General features: G+C 39.4%; 1 long non-coding RNA gene across 1 annotated transcript in view; it reads right to left on the minus strand.

Annotated features, from left to right (window-relative positions):
* LOC132891273 (uncharacterized) overlaps nucleotides 1-7,143 on the minus strand; it is a 28,317-nt gene extending 21,174 nt beyond the window's left edge. Inside the window, exon 1 of the long non-coding RNA XR_009655296.1 lies at nucleotides 6,872-7,143. This is a non-coding gene — a long non-coding RNA (uncharacterized LOC132891273). The remainder of the gene's footprint in view (nucleotides 1-6,871) is intronic.
* Between the last annotated feature and the right edge of the window lie 5,211 nt (nucleotides 7,144-12,354).

The following is a 12,354-nucleotide window of genomic DNA, read 5'->3' on the forward strand; positions in this document are numbered from 1 at the left end:
CGCGCGAGCCCGGATTAAACCGAGTAGAGATGTGGAAACCAGTAGAAAGAGGAAGAAAAAGGGAGAGCGTTCAGAGGAAACACAAAGCGACGAAACAGCAGACACAGTTAATGTTAATGGCTCTGTCACTCCCTCACTCACCCGTTTGTCACTCATTTGCCGCTTCCATCTGCGGCGGCCAACTCGTGCAATTACCGGCTCACTGTGGGAACCAGTGCTCTCTCTCTCTCTCTCTCTCTCTCTCTCACTGGCTCTCTTTCTTTATCTGTCTCTCTCTCTCTCTCTCTCTCTCTCTCTCTCTACACACACACACACACACACACACACACACACACACACACACACAGGCTCTCTTTCTTTATCTGTGTGTGTCTCTCTCTCTCTCTCTCTCTCTCTCTCTTTGTATGTGCCCGTTCACACAAGGGCCCCCGCTCACTTCACTATAACCATACAGGCTAAAGCGCTGCAGAAATCCCCCCGCTCAGCCGGGGCCGGCCCTTCTCCACACTCGGGACTCAGAGCGCGCGCACTCTCTCTCTCTCTCTCTCTCTCTCTCTCTCTCTCTCACACACACACACACACACACACACACACACACACACACACACAGAGTACATCACCATTTTCGAGCAAACATCTCAGGAAAGTCTAGAAAACTGATTGCGCGTAATATTGTATTCTGAGAAATCATTTCTGAGAAGTCCCCGATATTCTGACGATACATGGGTGCTGACCTGAAATATCATATCGACACAACAACAGCAGCAGCAATAATAATAATAATGATGATGATGATGATGATGATGATGATAAAATGTCTTCCAAGCTAAATTAACAAGGATAAAATTAATAATAATAATAATAATAATAATAATAATAATAATAATAATAATAATAATAATAATAATTCTAGAAAACTGTTGATTTTATTTCTAAATTACTATAGATGTACCACTTAAACAGCCCATATAACACACCCATGTTTAAACCTCACTGTTTTTATGAAAGACTTTCAGGCTTTTATTGAGACTAAATATGAACTGCGGCAGATTTCTGTCTTCTTTTGCAGAATAATAAAGTATGATGTAGTTGTAAGCAGACAGTTATGTTGAGGGCAACAGCATGCCTCTGCTCCCGTCCCCCTCCCTTTCAGTTAAAGTAGATACCCGGGGTTTCACCAGAGAAAATGACGGCAGGAAGCGATTATGATGGGAGTTCACCTAACCGACCGCATTGTTTCATTCACCTCATATTATGTACTCTTATCTCCAGCGTGCTCTCAGCCATGTCCCATAATGCAGATAGGATGTACAGGGGAAATACAACAACTGTGGGAGGTGCCCAACGATTTACATAAAATTTCCCAAGTGCCAGACTGGCATATGAAGAACATGTTCTTTCCACTGTCCCTTTCACTTTTTCAGAATAAAAACCTTTCAGAGCTGTTTAGAGAGTGATGACGTGAAGATCAAGCTGGGGAAATTTGAAGCTTCAGAATCAGGACTGCTTAACACTTACCAAACATCCATGTATTGTAATAAAACATAGCAAAGTACATTTTCACAAAACGATACTGATTTACTGATTGACACAACGGACCATTTTGTAGAAACACATACACATTGGTGGTGTTGGAAAACTATTTTAAAAATCATCATATTAACAAAGCTAAACTTTTTTTAAATTAAAACCAAGCTATATCAGTATCTTATGCTGAATAAACACATTATGTAATAATACTATTCAATCTATTGTGTTCAAGTCATTCAGAGATCATTTAATTGCAGTATAGAGTCTGGTATGTAGAGTATATGGTAGTTACCATGTAATAGCATTGTAATCACATAAAGGATGCAAAAAAAAAAAAAAACCACAGCAGTAGAATCATGTTTATGGTATTCGTATTATTATACTGTAACTAGATCCTGGTAAATATTATATTTGGTCCTGTACAGAGTACTGTGTGCAGTTCTTATTCAAATCCTACATTTATAAGTCCATTCAGACTGAAGAACACATGGAGAAAAGGCCCTAATGATTAATGATTAATTAGTTATGCAAATCAAGGCTCACTCATTATCTGGTATGTAGAGTATATGGTAGTTACCATGTAATAGCATTGTAATCACATAAAGGATGCAAGAAAAACACAGCAGTAGAATCATGTTTATGGTATTCGTATTATTATATTGTAACTAGATCCTGGTAAATATTATATTTGGTCCTGTACAGAGTACTGTGTGCAGTTCTTATTCAAATCCTACATTTATAAGCCCATTCAGACTGAAGAACACATGGAGAAAAGGCCCTAATGATTAATGATTAATTAGTTATGCAAATCAAGGCTCACTCATTAGCAAACATTAATCTAAACCTAAAATCTAAAGCTTCAAACAGCAACTACTAAAACGATAAAAATGTTGGAGTGGAAACTATGACACACATAAGAGGAGTATTTGTATTATTTGAGCCCCATAGCGGAACTGAACCTAAGTTTTATAAAATAAAAGTAAAGTGATAAACATGGGCAGTTCTCAAAAGGCTAAACTACAAGTTAATATTTATCAAAGCATACACTTAAGATCTAGAACTTGTATTGTTATACAATACAAGTTATAACTTGTTCTAACGTGTAATCTATAACATGGGTTGTTTTAAAATTGACATGGATTTTACATATGCTATATGTTTTAGTAGTTTCTTCCAGAAATGTACTTACTTGCTGATTATTATGAAACAAATCATTTTTAATGCAATTATACCAGTCAGGTCATAAATAACACCTTATATCTGTAATTACTGACAAACATCTTCACTCCTCACTTGGAGTATTACACTGTCTGCAGTTAATGTTAACAGAGTGATATTACAAAATAGCATCATCAAGCTTCATCAAACCTATACAGCCAACAGCAAGACATGTCATGTGATAGCTGTGTAAATCTTCATCTACTGTTTTTCAGTCACACAATTAAAAAAATATCCATTGCACTTGTGTAAGAATGCATACAATACATTTGATTTGCCTCCTCTCTCTATCTCATCTACAGAGAAGTCTATACACAAAGACATCTCTTCAGGGCTAACAAAGCAGACAACTACATCACAGCATTTCAGCTTTAAGCAACTTTGACTGGAATTTGTTTAACCATGGGCTGAAGGACACATTGCATTTGTTTAGTTAGACTGGAAAAATTGTAATGAATAACTAGGTTCTATAGAATTTTTGTTTAAAGTTTTCTTTCTTCTCTTCAAAGTTTACTTCAGGCCAAATTGACTAAATGTCCACACAATAAAAATGCTTTGTAAACATTTATCAGAAAAGAAATATTAAAGATGCATTATTTTCTTGTTTAGTCTAAAGCTCTCTAATTTGTTCAAATAAAGTCTGAGCATTGTAATAAATACATGTGTCTGTTGTATGGACATTTGAAAAGCTAAGAGTGCAAAGCTATTTTAGAACATTAGGTGAACATAAACACAGTGTAACGCAGAGTAATCTTTATTTTCTAACTGAAAAATGAATGAAACAAATGTCACTGAGGAATTGACAAGTTTAATGTTTTCAGTCTGAGCTCAGGTGACAAGGTCAGTTTCTTTTCATTCAGGGGTGGTTTGGAATTTTTGTCCCCCAGAAACCTTTCCCAAATGACTGAAGAAGGAAAAAAAAACATTCAGTCATCATTACATAGATCACCAGTGACCTCAAATACCGAAACATCAAAAGAGTGGGTCAGATAGCTTCTGGTGAACTTTCACCCAACTCACTACCCTACATTTACAATGTTAGTCAGTGAATGAGAGTAACATAAACCATTGGTGAATAACATCTTCCAGGATTCATAACCTTAAATATATAAACAGTGCTATGGCTTCCTTTATCTCACATACAGTATAATTTCCATTTTCTCTCACCACCCGCATCATATTTATTTTTAACAGCAAAACTAATTTATTATCACTTTTTTTGGCCATTTTCCCACTGATAAGTGGCATCTGAAATAGTAAATTACATGGGTTATGTGTTTATCAGCTACATGTCCTGAACTTCTTGAAAGCAGAGAGGTTTTCTCCATTTTTCAAGTTTTTTTTTGCATCTATCACACACCTCTCTTCTCAGCATTTGAAGTATCAGCAGCTGTCCTCCAGCACATGAATCTGGCTTCCAGTTTTCTTTCTTTCTTTTTTTTTAAAACTGCACTCCCAGTCATTCTGCACACTGCATACATATCTAAACTGGCTGATTTACATTGCTTACAGCAAAGGGACTTTCCCATATAGCTACACAAACAGCATATGCGGCAACTGGAATTCAAACATTTTTGCTGATTTCTGCACTCCACTAACACAGATTAGCTCATCAGTTGCTCAATTTACTAAATCTGATGCAAGGCAAATATGTTATTCTTAGAGGGGAATTCATCTAACATCTGATGCAATGTATCAGTAAGTCCACATAACTGATACGTGTCCAACATTGCTATTTGATGTTGCAGGAAGAACTGTCAGTGCCAGACATGGAGAAATCCAATTAGGATATTTTTAGTTATTTAAAAGCCAATAAAATTTTATAGAATTTTTTACCCAACTTGAGACACGAGATATTCACCTGAATACAACTGGCTTTTTATTAGGTTTATACAAAGGAAGTAGCAAGAATCCATATTAACCTCACCCATAACCCTAATGTTAATGTTAAGAGTGACCAGAGGAACTTGGGTTGTGCAAATTGTTGCAAATTTTATAAATTTTTACAAAATGGTCACAAAATTTGAGCCCGTTTTTTGTTTGTTTGTTTGTTTGTATCTTGGTCTGTGTATTGTTGTGACATCATGCTGATACTAAACCAGTAAATGCAGTACATGCCTAATTTGTGCTCATTGCCTCATTAATGTGATGGAAAAATGGAGTTCACCAATTTGAGAAAGGTTTGCGCTAATTATCCATAACAGATTTTAGCCAACTGATGGATTATCCAAGCAAATGTGATATTTAAAAGCATGCACTGTATATTAAATGAACAAATGAATGAAATGAAAAGAGTCCAGGGCAACACTGCGCAAAGATGTTATGAAAACTTAACTGACAAGTGAGTTTCACCTTTTTTGCACAGGTATTTTAATTAGCTACAAAGCAAATTGTGTTGCTTTTTAATGACTATCTCTCCTCCATAATATTATTGGTAGTAAGATTAGATTCCTGTGATATTGCAATTATATACTGAATTGTTCAAAAAGCCAGATTTATAATTATCAGAAAAATTGCTCTACTGGGAGTCTGTTTGTGTGTGAGTGTGTGTGATAACATGCTTATTTAACATTCGTCCATGCTCAAGAAGCCCATGAAGAGACATAATGATACAGCCATCTTCATCCTTTTTCTTCACACTGTACAAAACTAGACTACATTTCGGACCACACACCATTCAAATTCATCAGTGAATTAATCAACCAACTGGAAATGAAAAATATCAGCAGCCTTGCAGGGCTATAACAGCAAGACATTTCCCACTGTGAGCAGACACCAAAGTCCTCAGAGTACCACAGGTGGGTCTCTTTGTATCCCCTCCCGATGGTGCCCCATTTTGGGAAAGCCCCTCAGCAGCAGGATGCAACTGTCTCTAACTGAAACCTGAAATACAGGCCTGAGCTCTAGATTTTCCCACTGCACCCCGGGGGATTGATTCCCAGGGATCTGAGCTAAACCCTCTTAAATGTCCCCCTGGCTATTGTCTTTCTGTTTCAGCTGAAATTCTCAGCGTTCAGTACGGGGTCAGGGTGTGCAGGAATGTTCAAGGTTTGACAGGCATCCCAGCTTTTATATTAGTGTCAGTTTTAGTAGGCATGTTGAATACACACACACACACACACACACACACACACACACACACACACACACACACACACACACACACACGGGGCAAACACATGCACACTTACGCCCACACATGCACTCAGTCACCCACACATGCACAACTACACTCCACCTACACAAATATCTATATCCAAACACCCACACACTCATACACGCTCACTCACACTTCTGGGCAAACACATGCGAATGCACGTTTAGACACATTTGCACTAAAACACACATCCACCCACTCACACCCGTGTGGAGGCACAATAAGTTTTGCAGGCTAGTGGAGCTTTTCTTTGGTCTGATTTCCTCTGGTTGGGAACAGACAATAAAACAAACAACCATCCTCAGTGAACATAGCCTGTGTGTTGGAGCAGCTGCTGCTGAGTGGATTAGGGCAAGAGTAGAAAGGTGTGTGTGTGTGTGTGTGTGTGTGTGTGTGTGTGTGTGTGTGTGTGTGTTTTATATACCTGCTCTGTAACTGCCATGCAACTGTAGAGAACAAAGACAGGTTTTTGTCCCTCCTTCCAATGCTACAGGCATGCACTCTCACTGACAATTAGAGCTCTCTCTCTCTCTCTCTCTCTCTCTCTCTCTCTCTCTCTCACTCACTTACTCTCACACACACAACACACACACACACACACACACACACACACACACACACACACACACACACACACACACACACACACACACACACACACACCAGCCTCTACAGCATACAAGCTCATCATTCATCAATGTATTGAAAAACTTCACACACCCAAACTACAACAGTGCCATCCTAACTACTCCTGACTTTTATTCATTCTTATTGACATAAATTTACAGAGAAAATGTAATCATACACAAAAATTGAAGAGAGGACTTTGCTATGATGAAGTGTGTTAAACAATAAATAGGAAACTCTAGATTGCATCAGCAGAAAGCCCAATGTATAAACACAACTATTCCCTTTTCATTTTCCTATACACAGAGTCTTTAAAAGAGTTTCTGAAGTTGTTCTTACCTGTGCACATGGCCGAACTTTTCCATATGCAGACTGCTTTGTCTCTGCTTCTCTTCTCTTCTCTTCTCTTCTCTTCTCTTCTCTTCTCTTCTCTTCTCTTCTCTTCTCTTCTCTTCTCTTTTTCCTTCCCTTCTCTGCTCTTTTGTATAAGTGCTAGTGAAACCTGCAAAATCCTGTTGAAGGACTGCTATCCTCTGTGTATATATGTATGTGTGTCTGTAAGTGTGTATGTATTTCTCAGGCCGAGCCCTCGCTGCTTACTGTGCTTATCTGCATGTCACTGTGAGTGGCTTATCCACTGGCAGTGGGTTTAACTACATAGCATCTCTCCACCCCCGGGCCAGCATAGTAAGCATGCGTGAGCGTGGAGGCTTTCTGCCTACATACAGCTCTCCATGTCAGCTCCCCCTACATACATTCATACTCACATGCACATATACACTCCCTCACCTCCTACCTCAAAATACCATCATGTGACCAGCTTGCCTCAGCAAACCCCATACCCCACACATAGGCTAGCCTGTTTTCTCTGGTTTTTATACTCTCTGACTCTCTCTTTTCAAAAACACATTTTCTGCTTAGAATGTGTTTATGAACACAATTTCAATAATACAGTTTTTTAAACATTGTAATATTCATGCACAGCATAATAGGCAGTAATGTAAATAATAGTGGGCTTTGGCTGAAATTTATTTTGCTTGTTACCTAAAGAATACATCTATGACAGCATAATGGTATGACAGTACAGTATATGGTGATAATACAGTTAGGGGAAATTACAATGTTAATGTTATATTATGAAAATGGTGTTTGTGACATTAGAAATAAAAAAGCAATTTCCAGATGCATCATAAAATATGTTGGGTTTTTTTTATTTTATTTTGTTTGTTTGCATTTTTTTTGTTAAATAAAATAGCCTATGTATTAGATAAAGAATACAGCATTCATACATGGAATTTAATACCATCCTTTTTGTAATGTGAATATACTGTAACGCATTGAAAAGTAGCATATTGGATTGTACAAACATGAAAACAACCAGATACCTGACTATCTCCTGTGGACTAAATAGGAGAATTCAACTAGACATAGAAATATTTGTTCACAATAAATTGCCCCATGATGGTGTCTTTGTTACTGAAATCAATCATTCACAGCTTAAAATGAAAATAGGTCACTTTTTTAAATTTAACACTTCTTGTGTGTAGTGTTCACTTTTCCACAAGCATCTCACGGTAGTCATGAGAGTCAGTTTTCATTTGACTTTCGTTTCATTCTTAAACTCCCCCAAAATAATTTCCCCAAAGATTTACAGGCTACAAAGAAACAGCAAGCATGTACTGTCCTTGGTTGACAAAGTGATCAAATCAAAGGACAGTGGTGCACAGTATTTTTCTGTATGTGCTTGGGGGGGGGGGGGGGGGGGGGTATTCAGGCTTCCGAGAACTGATCAAAGTAGTGTTGTTGGTCAACTGACATATCCCTTCTAAATTCTTAGCTTTTCATAAGAAGGTCAGAAATGTGAATCATGGCTGTTTGAGAGACACATCATTTAAATAGCTAAAATTTTATTAGTGTGCAGCTCTGCACATTCCTTCACAACCTTCAAGACATACCTGAAGATGCAGCTCTTCTGAGAGTGTCTGAAAATCTATGCAGAAATGCCAGTCATCTCCCCATAAGTGTGTGGGGTCCAAAGTCTGAGACTGGTAGTGAAAGTGTTTCTATTTTGCATTCTTATCTAATTTAAAACAACAATTTCATTACAAAGTAAACTGTTCACAACAACCTGAGTCAAAAAATTACTGTAGAAATAAACTCACCAGCTTTAACAGTACAGCTGTACAGCTGTGTGTTTATGCAGTTATCCAATCAGCCAATCATGTGACAGCAGCACAATGCATAAAATCATGCAGATACGAGTCAAGAGTTTCAGTTAATGTTCACATCAAACATCAGAATGGGAAAAAATTTGATGTGTCTGACTTTAACTGTAGTATGGTTGTCTGGCCCAGATGGGCTGGTTTCAATATTGTTGAAACTGCTGATCACTTGGGATTTTCACACACAACAGTTTCTCGAGTTAAGAATGGTGCAAAAACAACAACAACAACAACAACAATAACATCCTGTCTGCAGGTTGAAACACCTTGTTGAGGAGAGAGATCAGAGGAGAATGACCACACTGGAAGTCTATAGTAATTCAAATAATCTATCACAAGGCTAACACAGATGAACAACCATTCCCACCTACACTCACACCTATGGGCAATTAAGAGTAGCCAGTTGACCTAATCTTCATGTTTTAGGACTGTGGGAGGAAACCAGAGCACCTGGAGGTGCACAAGGTGAAAATGCAAACTCCACACAGAAAGACCCCAGTCAGCCACAAGGTCTGAACCAAGAACCTTCTTGCTGTGAGGCAACAGTGAAAACCTCTGTACCACTGTGTCATCCCAACAAACCAGCCCTTTGTATTTAATCCTTCGTTTGTCTAATTTTTATTTCAGTTTTATTTGTTATCTGTTTGACATTTTCTTGCTACTGTAACACGTGAATTTCCCCGATGTGGGATGAATAAAGTGAATCTAATCTAATCTAATCTAATCTAATCTAATCTAATCTAATCTAATCTAATCTAATCTAATCTAATCTAATCTAATCTAATCTAATCTAAAAACCCTGTCATATTGTATCTGTAGGCGTTCTGACTGTGTTACATGTACCCAGATCAGCGTTTCTCAACCTTTTTTCAGTCACGGCACCCTTCAGAAGTATGCAAATTCTCAAGGCACCCCCATATAAAATATACGTAGTCATGCTGACCTCGGCAGTGACGTTGTGACATGGGAAAGGGGGCCGTGAGACAAATTTTGATGATGCATGAGACGGTGATGATCTGCATTAGTGTAACTATTGTTTTTTGGAAATTTAATTCATTTTATTTATTTCAATGTTAGAATATATATAATTTTTTGACGGCACCCCTAATGAAGCCAGGGGTGCCGCGGCACCCCAGTTGAGAATGGCTGACCTAGATCAACTGCTTTCTGTGTGTTGTAATTCCATGTACTAGAACTTACTTTATACTGCTCTCTTCTTCTTCCTCCTTGTCCAGCACTGTTGCCAGGTCGGGGTCCATTGCTGCTTTTCCACTACCAACGCGGCTGAGTTGGGCTGAGCCGTGCCGTGCTGAGTTGGGCTGAGTCGAGCTGAGTGGGGCTGTTGGAGTTGCATTTCGACTACAACCACGCTGAACCGTGCTGGCTGGAAGTGGGTGGACACATTGGGTGGAGTTAGTGAAAGTGGGTGGACGTCACGTGATGTCGTTAGGCGGCGCAAACAGTGATATCAGTGACCTTTTAAGCGGTAGTCTCACGACCCGGATAGTAAACAATAAACATGGAGGACATGGAGTCGTTAGTGTTGCTGGTCTTGGTGCTGTGGCTTGTTGTCACCGACAACGCCAACAGATACTGGCAAGAGCGTATAGATGAGGCGAGGCGCATAAGGCTTCAGAAATTCTCGTAATTCGTAATTCTTCTTCTTCCGGGTTTACGGTGTTTACAGATCCCAGCGTGCTCGCGGGGCGTGTGTGGGCATGTGAGGACACTCCTCCTCACCAATCAGTGCACAGGGGAGTGTCTCCTCACGCCCCTAGCCCCACTCGGCTCGGTTTGGCTCGCTTCAGCCCCACTCCAAAACCGTGTGAGTTTTGGGAGCTGAGCAGGGCTGAAGCGAGCTGAGTCGTGCTGCTCTAAGGTAGTCGAAACGCGAGCCGTGTCGGGCTGAAGTGAGCTGAAGTGAGCTGAAGTGAGCTGAAAAAGGGTAGTGGAAAAGGGCCACATGTGGACCCTATTGATCCACATGTCATATTAATTGGAGCATAGTTTTATGCCGGACGCCCTTCCTGCCACAACCCTCCCATTTACACACACGTTCACACCTATGGGCAATTTAGAGTAGCCAATTAGCCTAACTGCATGTCTTTGGACTGTGGGGGAAACCAGAGCACCCAGAGGAAACCCACACAGACACAGGGAGAACATGCAAACTCCATACAGAAAGCCCCCCGGTCACTGGGCTTGAACCCAGACCCTTCTTGCTGTGAGGCAACAGAATAACCACTAATAAATAAATAAATCTACTAATAATCACTAGAATTAATAATAGAAATGAAGGACAAATGCTTTTAAATGGAATTATCTGAGGAATCATTTTTCACCCTTGTTTGTTATTTGGTGGATATTAGTTCTGTAACATGTACTGCAGCTGTGAATCATCTAATAAATAAATGTTTAGTTGGAACTAAGCCTCACTTGTAAGTCACTTTCAACAAAAGCCTCTGCCACACGAATAAATGTAATGTATTAGATGAAGCAATCCCATAGATACTTTTATCCATTAGCTTTAGTTGTGCATTAACAGTATGTGGGTGCATTAATGACTTTGGGATTACTTAGTGATGTTGATAATTAGGCTATTTGAAAAGCACTGACAAAAGACATTTATTCATTTACATTCAAGACATGTGCATGTAAGTTAAAATTATATGTGGGCAGATGATGGTGAGAAAGTGTTCATTCTTTGATACCATCCATAAAAAATGTATAGATTGTGCAATAAATCACGAGTCTTATTCAGTGATATAGTCCTGTCCTTCTACAAACACACATCACACCACTTACACTCCAACTGAAACAAAAATAAGCATTCATTGTTCTTTAAAGGGCACAGTGGTGCAGTGGTTAGATCTGTCACCTCACAGCAAGAAGGTTCTTGGTTCAAACTTCATGTTGACTGGGTAGAGTTTGTATGTTCACTTCATGTCTGTATGGGTTTCCTCTGCATGCTTCAGTTTTCTCCTACAGTCCAAAGACTGTAGTCCAAAGACATGCGGATTAGGTCAACTGGCTGCTCTAAATTGTCCATACAAGGGAATGGTTGTTCATCTCTGTGTTAGCCCTGCAATAGATTGTAATTCTTTGAGTTACTAAGGCTACGTTCACACTGCAGGCTGAAGTGACTCAAATCCGATCTTTTCGCCCATATGTGACCTGTATCCGATCTTTTATTGACAATATGAACGACACAGATCCGATTTTTTCAAATCCGACCCAGGCCGTTTGGATATGTGGTCCTAATTCCGATTCCTATCCGCTCTTTTCATATGCGACTTCAGTCTGAACCACCAGGTCGCATTCATCCGACTTACACGTCATCAACAAGCCACAAACGTCACTATTCTGCGCTGAAGTAGGCGGCGGGTCTCTCAAAAAAAGTTACAACAACATGGCGCATAATCACGGGCGCAGATAGAGGGGGGGGACTCGTCCCACCCAGATTTAAATTCACCTCGTTCGGTTCCCCCCACTTATAGGGAGGAAAAAACGTCTATGCTGTCTTTCTTTGCATAAGGCAAACCTCACGGAAAAATCAAAAGACTAATTACCATTCGGTTTATTGAGGTGCACAGCAGTGTA

The sequence above is a fragment of the Neoarius graeffei genome, chromosome 9 (assembly GCF_027579695.1).
Source record: "Neoarius graeffei isolate fNeoGra1 chromosome 9, fNeoGra1.pri, whole genome shotgun sequence".
In the NCBI taxonomy this organism is placed as follows: domain Eukaryota; kingdom Metazoa; phylum Chordata; class Actinopteri; order Siluriformes; family Ariidae; genus Neoarius; species Neoarius graeffei.